General features: G+C 45.8%; 1 pseudogene; it reads left to right on the forward strand.

Annotated features, from left to right (window-relative positions):
* Positions 1–1,082: 1,082 nt before the first annotated feature.
* LOC102246093 lies at positions 1,083–2,515 on the forward strand (annotated as a pseudogene).
* The last annotated feature ends 4,263 nt before the right edge of the window (positions 2,516–6,778 follow it).

The raw sequence follows: 6,778 nt of genomic DNA on the forward strand, positions 1-6,778 counted from the left end.
GCAAAAGTGAGCAAACACAACCTTTCCTTCTCCAAAGTTCATGATATTAAAGCTGCCATATCATTGAATATGTTAATAGTTGGCTTGGTGTTTTACTTCTAGCATAGGATTTGGCACATGCAGGATATTGATAAACAAATTAATGAATACATTGGATTTTGAAAATATTGGCCTGAGGTGCCTAGAAGCCTTCCAGGTTAACACACTGTAAGTGAGGTATTGAAGCTGCAGTGGAAAATCTGAGCTTAAGGTGGAAAACTGAGTCTTTAGTGGTAGCTCAGGCCACAGCAAGGAAGCTACCACCACAGAGCACAGTAGTGAGGGAGACACAGAAGGAGCCAAGGTTATAGCCTCACAGAAAAACAACATTAAGGGCATTCAAAGAGGTGGAATCTGAAAGAGGCACAAATTATGGGACAGGATGAAAAGCTCCAAAGATGCACCCTACTAATGTATCTACTGTTAATAGTGTGAAACTACTATCCTAATATATAAAAATCCAGGGTCCGTAACGACCAAACGGATGACTGGTCCATCCCTCGGCCCTCAGGCTCCATTGATCAGGGGATGGCTAACAGGGGAGCTGGGGTCCCTCAGGCTCCAATGAATCCGTGGCAGCAGCGACTGATGAGCGGGCGGAAGGCAGACCACTTGGTCCCTCCCCCAGCCCACAGGCTCTCATTGATCAGGGGATGGTTAACAGGGAACCAGAGTGAGTGGCACGGGGACTGGCGAGCAGCTGGAAGGCAGGCCTCTTGGTCCCTCCTCCTGGCCCTCAGACTTCAATCAATCGGTGGCGGAGGTGGGGTGGAACTGGGGACTGGCTTCCTTAGTAGTCTTGTAGGTTCAATCTCCAGAGGACAGGACAGGCACCAACGGACCAGTGCCTCCAGCACGATCCCGACAGCGCTGCCGGCATCCTGAAACTCGGCCTCGGGCACTGTGGCTGCTTCCCTTCCCTAGACGCTCCACAAGGAAGAAAGAATACCTCCAGCAGCACCAGGGGCGACCAGCAGTGACTGATTGCTCTCCCTGTGCTTCCTCCAGGTCACTTGAGCCGGCCCCCACCCGCCCCACTCCAGATGAAGTGTGATCACTGCAAACAAAAGGAATGTAGTAAAAAACCAAAAACTGATGACCAAGAGAATGCCGCAGTCAACGTCCGGAGTCCGGCTCAGGAGAACGGAGAGAAGGGAGAATTCCCTAAGGTGACCGATACCAAGATATTTCTGAGTGACTGCCTGGTGTGTGACAGTTGTCTGACCACAGAGGAAAGAGTCCAAGTTTCTCAACAGAACACCAAGGACTTCTTCCATGTTCTGAACCTTAATAAGAAATGTGATACCTCACAGCAAAAGGTGCTGGCAGTGTCCGTGTGTCCTTAGTCTCTGCCTTATTTTGCTGCTAAATTCAGCCTCAGTGTCACTGGTGCATCCAGAAGACTCTGAGGCTTCCTCAAAAGCCTTGGGGCGCACTGTCTTTGACATGAAGATAGCTGCGGACTTCAGCATCCTGGAGAGTCAGAAGGAATTTGTGCGTCAGTACTGCCAGCACCATGAGGAAAAGCCCCGGCTACCCATGCTGACCTCCACCTGCCCTGGCTGGGACCAATATATAGAGTGTGTGCTGGGTCACCCCATCACCCCCACCTCTGAACGGCAATGTCTTCCCAGCAGATCATGGGCTCTCTGGTGAAGGACTACTTCACCGGACAACAGAACCTGTCCCCAGACAAGATTTTCCACGCCATTGTGGCCCCATGTTATGACAAGAAACTGGAGGCCCTTTGAGAAGATGTTCCCACAGCTTTACATAGCTCTCAGAGAGCTGACTGTGCATTAACCTCAGGTGAAACTGTCCAGATAATGGAGCAAAGTGACCTCGCCTCAAATGACACCGCTGTGGACACTCTGTTTGGAGACATGAAGGAGAAGGAGGTGAGGCTCCATGAGGGTGCCAGCTCCGACGGGTACCTGGCACACATCTTCAGACACATGCCCAAGGAACTACTCAACGAGGACATGGGAGTGCTCACCTACCGCATCCTGAGGAACAAAGACTTCCAGGAGGTCACCCTTGAAAGTGACGAAGAGGTGCTGCTACGCTTTGAGGCTGCTTACCGCTTTCGAACCATCCAGAAGTGGTCCTGAAGCTGTAGAGGGGCAAGTTCCCCTGCCACTTTGTGGAGGTCCTGGCCTGCGCCGGGCATGCCTAAGTGGCAGGGCCAGGCCCAGGCAGACGACAGGTGTGCAGACAGGGCACTACTACGGCAGATGGAAGGCATCTATCTGCCATCCCAGTGTGGCCCCCAGAGACCAGCGCCCATGTGCAGGAGCTGTATCAGGAGTGGCTGGGGCGGGGGGGGGGGGACAGCCCCTGGGGGGCCAGGCGGCCCTACACACAGCGTAGCCAGGCCCAGGGCAGCCTGCCAGGACATCAAGTGGTAAAGGTTCAGCAGACACCTGGCCTGCAGGCCGCCGAAAAGGGGTGTCAGACACGTGAAGGAAAGGCTTAGCATCTCTGTCATTGCTTTGGTTTTCAGAATTTCCTGCTCCCCATCTGTCAGCTCCCTCCCTCTGAGGGGCACTGTCGTCATCACATGGGTGCAACTGGAATATTGTATCTCAAGAGGATTGTCCCAATGTACGTATCCTTTTATCCGATGATGAAAAAATCCCAAAGAACAAGAATGGAGACAGACTACTGTCCTTTAGGCTTAAAAAAACCCTGGAAGTGTCCTGCGAAGAGCTGAGACTTGGTTCTGTCCAAGCACCTCAGAGAGATTAAATGAGGAAATGGCCGGTTTGGGCCTGACTTTACCCACTTATGTTACTCTTGAAGGTGTCTTTGCCACAATGTGAATAAACTGCCACCTTTTGGAATAGGGGCTCATACGAAAGTCTGCATTCCCAACTTTGCTTGAAACAAATCTATGTTCTACAGCTGTCCAACGTCCTGAGATCAGATCCAGTTGACCAGGTCCTGTTGCTGGTAGTCAGGGGGCACTGGAGTGGAGGCCCCCCCATGCCCTTTTACATTCAGGGATTGAGCTGATCTCACTTTGGTGGAGGCCTGGCAAGGGTGACAGGTGTCACAGATGGAAGGATGGAGAATGGAGAGGCGGACACCCTGCTCGGTCCCTCCCTGCGTGGGGTCAGGCAGATGAAGGCCAGCCAGCCCACCCCACAATTGAGTGAGATAGTGTCCTCTGTGTCCACGTCTCACCCCGTGGGCCCGGCCACTCCCCTCAGCTCTGGGCGGCCCTCTGCATTCCACGATAGTGCACTCTGCCCTCACATGCTTGCTCGCTCTAAGTGAGAAGGAAGAGAGAAGTTGGCCCACAGACAACTACACAGAAAGATAGGGCTCAGGGCTGGTGAGTGCAGTGGCAGTGGCGGGAGCCTCTCCTGCCTCCATGGCAGCGCTAAGGAGCAGTGAGCTCAGTGGTAAGGAGCAGTGAGCAGGCAGGCGGTAAGGAGCAAGGGGTCCTGGACTTCGAGAGCGTGCAGGCTGGGCTGAGGAACTCCCCCTCCTCAATGCATGAATTTTGTGCACTGGGCCTCTAGTAAGAATATAAAGAAGAAGCAGGCTTATTCCTGCTGTGCCATAGGCCCTTGGTCACTTCCCCAAGTCTGATGGCTTCAGACATTAACAGGACAACCAGTCCTGCCTCCAAGGAGAACCTCCCTCATACTTTCCTGTAAGAGGCTGCCCTCAACATCTTCCATTGTAGAGGGAGAATAGAATTGTGATCTGAATGTTTCTTTCTTTTTTTTAAGATTTACATTATTTTATTTTATTGTTATTTTTTAAAATTGTGAAATCAGTCATTTATTCTGGTCAAAGGAAACAGGTATATAATAAAATATTATTGTAAATTCATGTTGGCTCATAAGATTTGTTTTATATTAAAAGTTATTTTATATTTTTAGCTGCTGAACTTATACTTTATATGTTTGGCTACTTCACTAATAAAGAGAATTTAAACTATTGTATTTTACCAGTTTTAAAATGCAAATATTTTGTTTTATTTTATTTATTTATTTATTTATTTTTACATATGTCTCTTTTTTAGTTTCCCCCTAGACCTTCCCCCAGGATCCCCTACCCCCCAGTATCTTGTGTCCATTGGTTATGCTTATATGCATGCATACAAGTCCTTCAGTTGATCTCTTACCGTTCCCCCAACCGTCCCCGGCTTTCCTGCTGTAGTTTGACAGTCTGTTCGATGCTGCTCTGCCTCTGTATCTATTTTTGTTCATCAGTTTATAATGGTCTTTATTATCCATAAATGAGTGAGATCATGTGGTATTTTTCTTTCATTGACTGGCTTATTTCACTTAGCATAATGCTCTCCAGTTCCATCCATGCTGTTGCAAATGGTAAGAATTCCTTCTTTTTTACAGCAGCATAGTATTCCATCGTGTAGATGTACCACAGTTTTCTAATCCATTCATCTACTGATGGGCACTTAGGCTGTTTCCAAATCTTAGCTATGGTGAATTGTGCTGCTATGAACATAGGGGTGCATAGATCCTTTCTGATTGGTGTTTCTGGTTTCTTGGGATATATTCCTAGAAGTGGGATCACAGGGTCAAATGGGAGTTCCATGTTTTGTTTTTTGAGGAAACTCCATACTGTCTTCCATAGTGGCTGCACCAGTCTGCATTCCCACCAGCAGTGCACAAGTGTTCCTTTTTCTCCACATCCTCTCCAGCACTTGTCGTTTGTTGATTTGTTGATGATAGCCAGTCTGACAGGTGTGAGATGGTACCTCATTGTTGTTTTGATTTGCATCTCTCGGATGATTAGCGACTTTGAGCATGTTTTCATATGTCTCTTGGCTTTCTGAATGTCCTCTTTTAAAAGGTGTCTATTTAGGTCCTTTGCCCATTTTTTGATTGGATTGTTTATCTTCCTTTTGTTAAGTTGTATGAGTTCCCTATAAATTTTGGAGATTAGGCCCTTATCAGATATAATGTTGGCAAATATGTTCTCCCATGTAGTGGGCTTTCTTGTTGTTTTGTTGATGGTTTCTTTTGCTGTGCAGAAACTTTTTATTTTGATGTAGTCCCATTTGTTTATTTTCTCTTTAGTTTCCAATGCCCTAGGATCTGTATCGGTGAAGAAATTGCTTCGGCATAGGTCTGAGATTTTGTTGCCTTTGGATTCTTCTAGTATTTTTATGGTTTCCGGTCGTATATTTAAGTCCTTTATCCATTTTGAGTTTATTTTTGTGTATGGTGTAAGTTGGTGGTCTAGTTTCATTTTCTTGCATGTATCTGTCCAATTTTCCCAGCACCATTTATTGAAGAGACTGTCTTGACTCCATTGTATGTTCTTGCCTCCTTTGTCAAATATTAATTGAGCGTATTGGTTGGGGCTGATTTCTGGGCTCTCTATTCTATTCCATTGATCTATATGTCTGTTCTTGTGCCAGTACCAGGCAGTTTTGAGAACAGTGGCTTTGTAATACAGCTTGATATCTGGTATTGAGATCCCACCTACTTTCTTCTTTCTCAGGATCGCTGCAGCTATTCGGGGTCGTTTTTTGTTCCAGATGAATTTTTGGAGAGTTCGTTCTAGGTCTGTGAAATATGCCGTTGGTATTTTAATGGGAAGTGCGTTGAATTTATAGATTGCTTTGGGCAGTATGGACATTTTAATGATGTTGATTCTACCAATCCAAGAACATGGTATGTTCTTCCATCTCTTTATGTCTTCCTCTATCTCTTTTTTCAACGTCCTGTAGTTTTCTGAGTAGAGGTCTTTTACCTCTTTAGTTAAGTTTATTCCTAGGTAGCTTAATTTTTTTGGTGAGATGGTAAATGGGATTGCTTTTTTAGTCTCTCTTTCTGCAAGTTCACTATTGGTGTATAGAAATGCCATAGATTTCTTGGCGTTAATTCTGTATCCTGCTACATTGCCGAATTCTTTTATTAAGTCTAATAGTTTTTTGATGGAGTCTTTAGGGTTTTTTAAGTATAATATCATGTCATCTGCAAATAAGGACAGTTTTACTTCCTCTTTTCCAATTTGGATGCCTTTTATTTCTTCTTCTTGTCTAATTGCAATGGCTAATACTTCCAGTACTATGTCGAACAGGAGTGGTGAGAGTGGGCATCCCTGTCTTGTTCCTGTTTTTAGGGGAAATGGTGTTAGTTTTTGTCCATTGAGTATGATGTTGGCTGTGGGTTTGTCATATATGGCTTTTATTATGTTGAGGTATGATCCTTCTATTCCCACCTTGCTGAGAGTTTTTATCAAAAATGGGTGTTGAATTTTGTCAAATGCTTTTTCTGCATCAATTGATATGACTATGTGGTTTTTTTCCTTCAATTTGTTTATGTGATGTATCACGTTGATTGATTTGCGGATATTGTACCATCCTTGCATCCCTGGGATAAATCCTACTTGGTCATGGTGTATGATCTTTCTGATGTACTGCTGGATCCGATTTGCTAAGATTTTGTTGAGGATTTTGGCATCTATGTTCATGAGGGATATTGGCCTGTAATTCTCTTTCATTGTGTTGTCTTTACCTGGTTTTGGTATTAGGGTGATGCTGGCTTCATAGAATGAGCTTGGAAGTGTTCCTTCCTCTTGGATTTTTTGTAGTAGTCTGAGGAGGATAGGTTTTAGTTCTTCCTTGAATGTTTGGTAAAACTCCCCTGTGAAGCCGTCTGGTCCTGGGCTTTTGTTTGCTAGCTGCCCCAGAGCTGGTTCCTTGATTGTTACTCCCCGCTCTGATTCACAGGTTTCACAAAAACAACTTTCC

Source organism: Myotis brandtii, unplaced genomic scaffold (assembly GCF_000412655.1).
Source record: "Myotis brandtii unplaced genomic scaffold, ASM41265v1 scaffold7, whole genome shotgun sequence".
Classification (NCBI taxonomy): domain Eukaryota; kingdom Metazoa; phylum Chordata; class Mammalia; order Chiroptera; family Vespertilionidae; genus Myotis; species Myotis brandtii.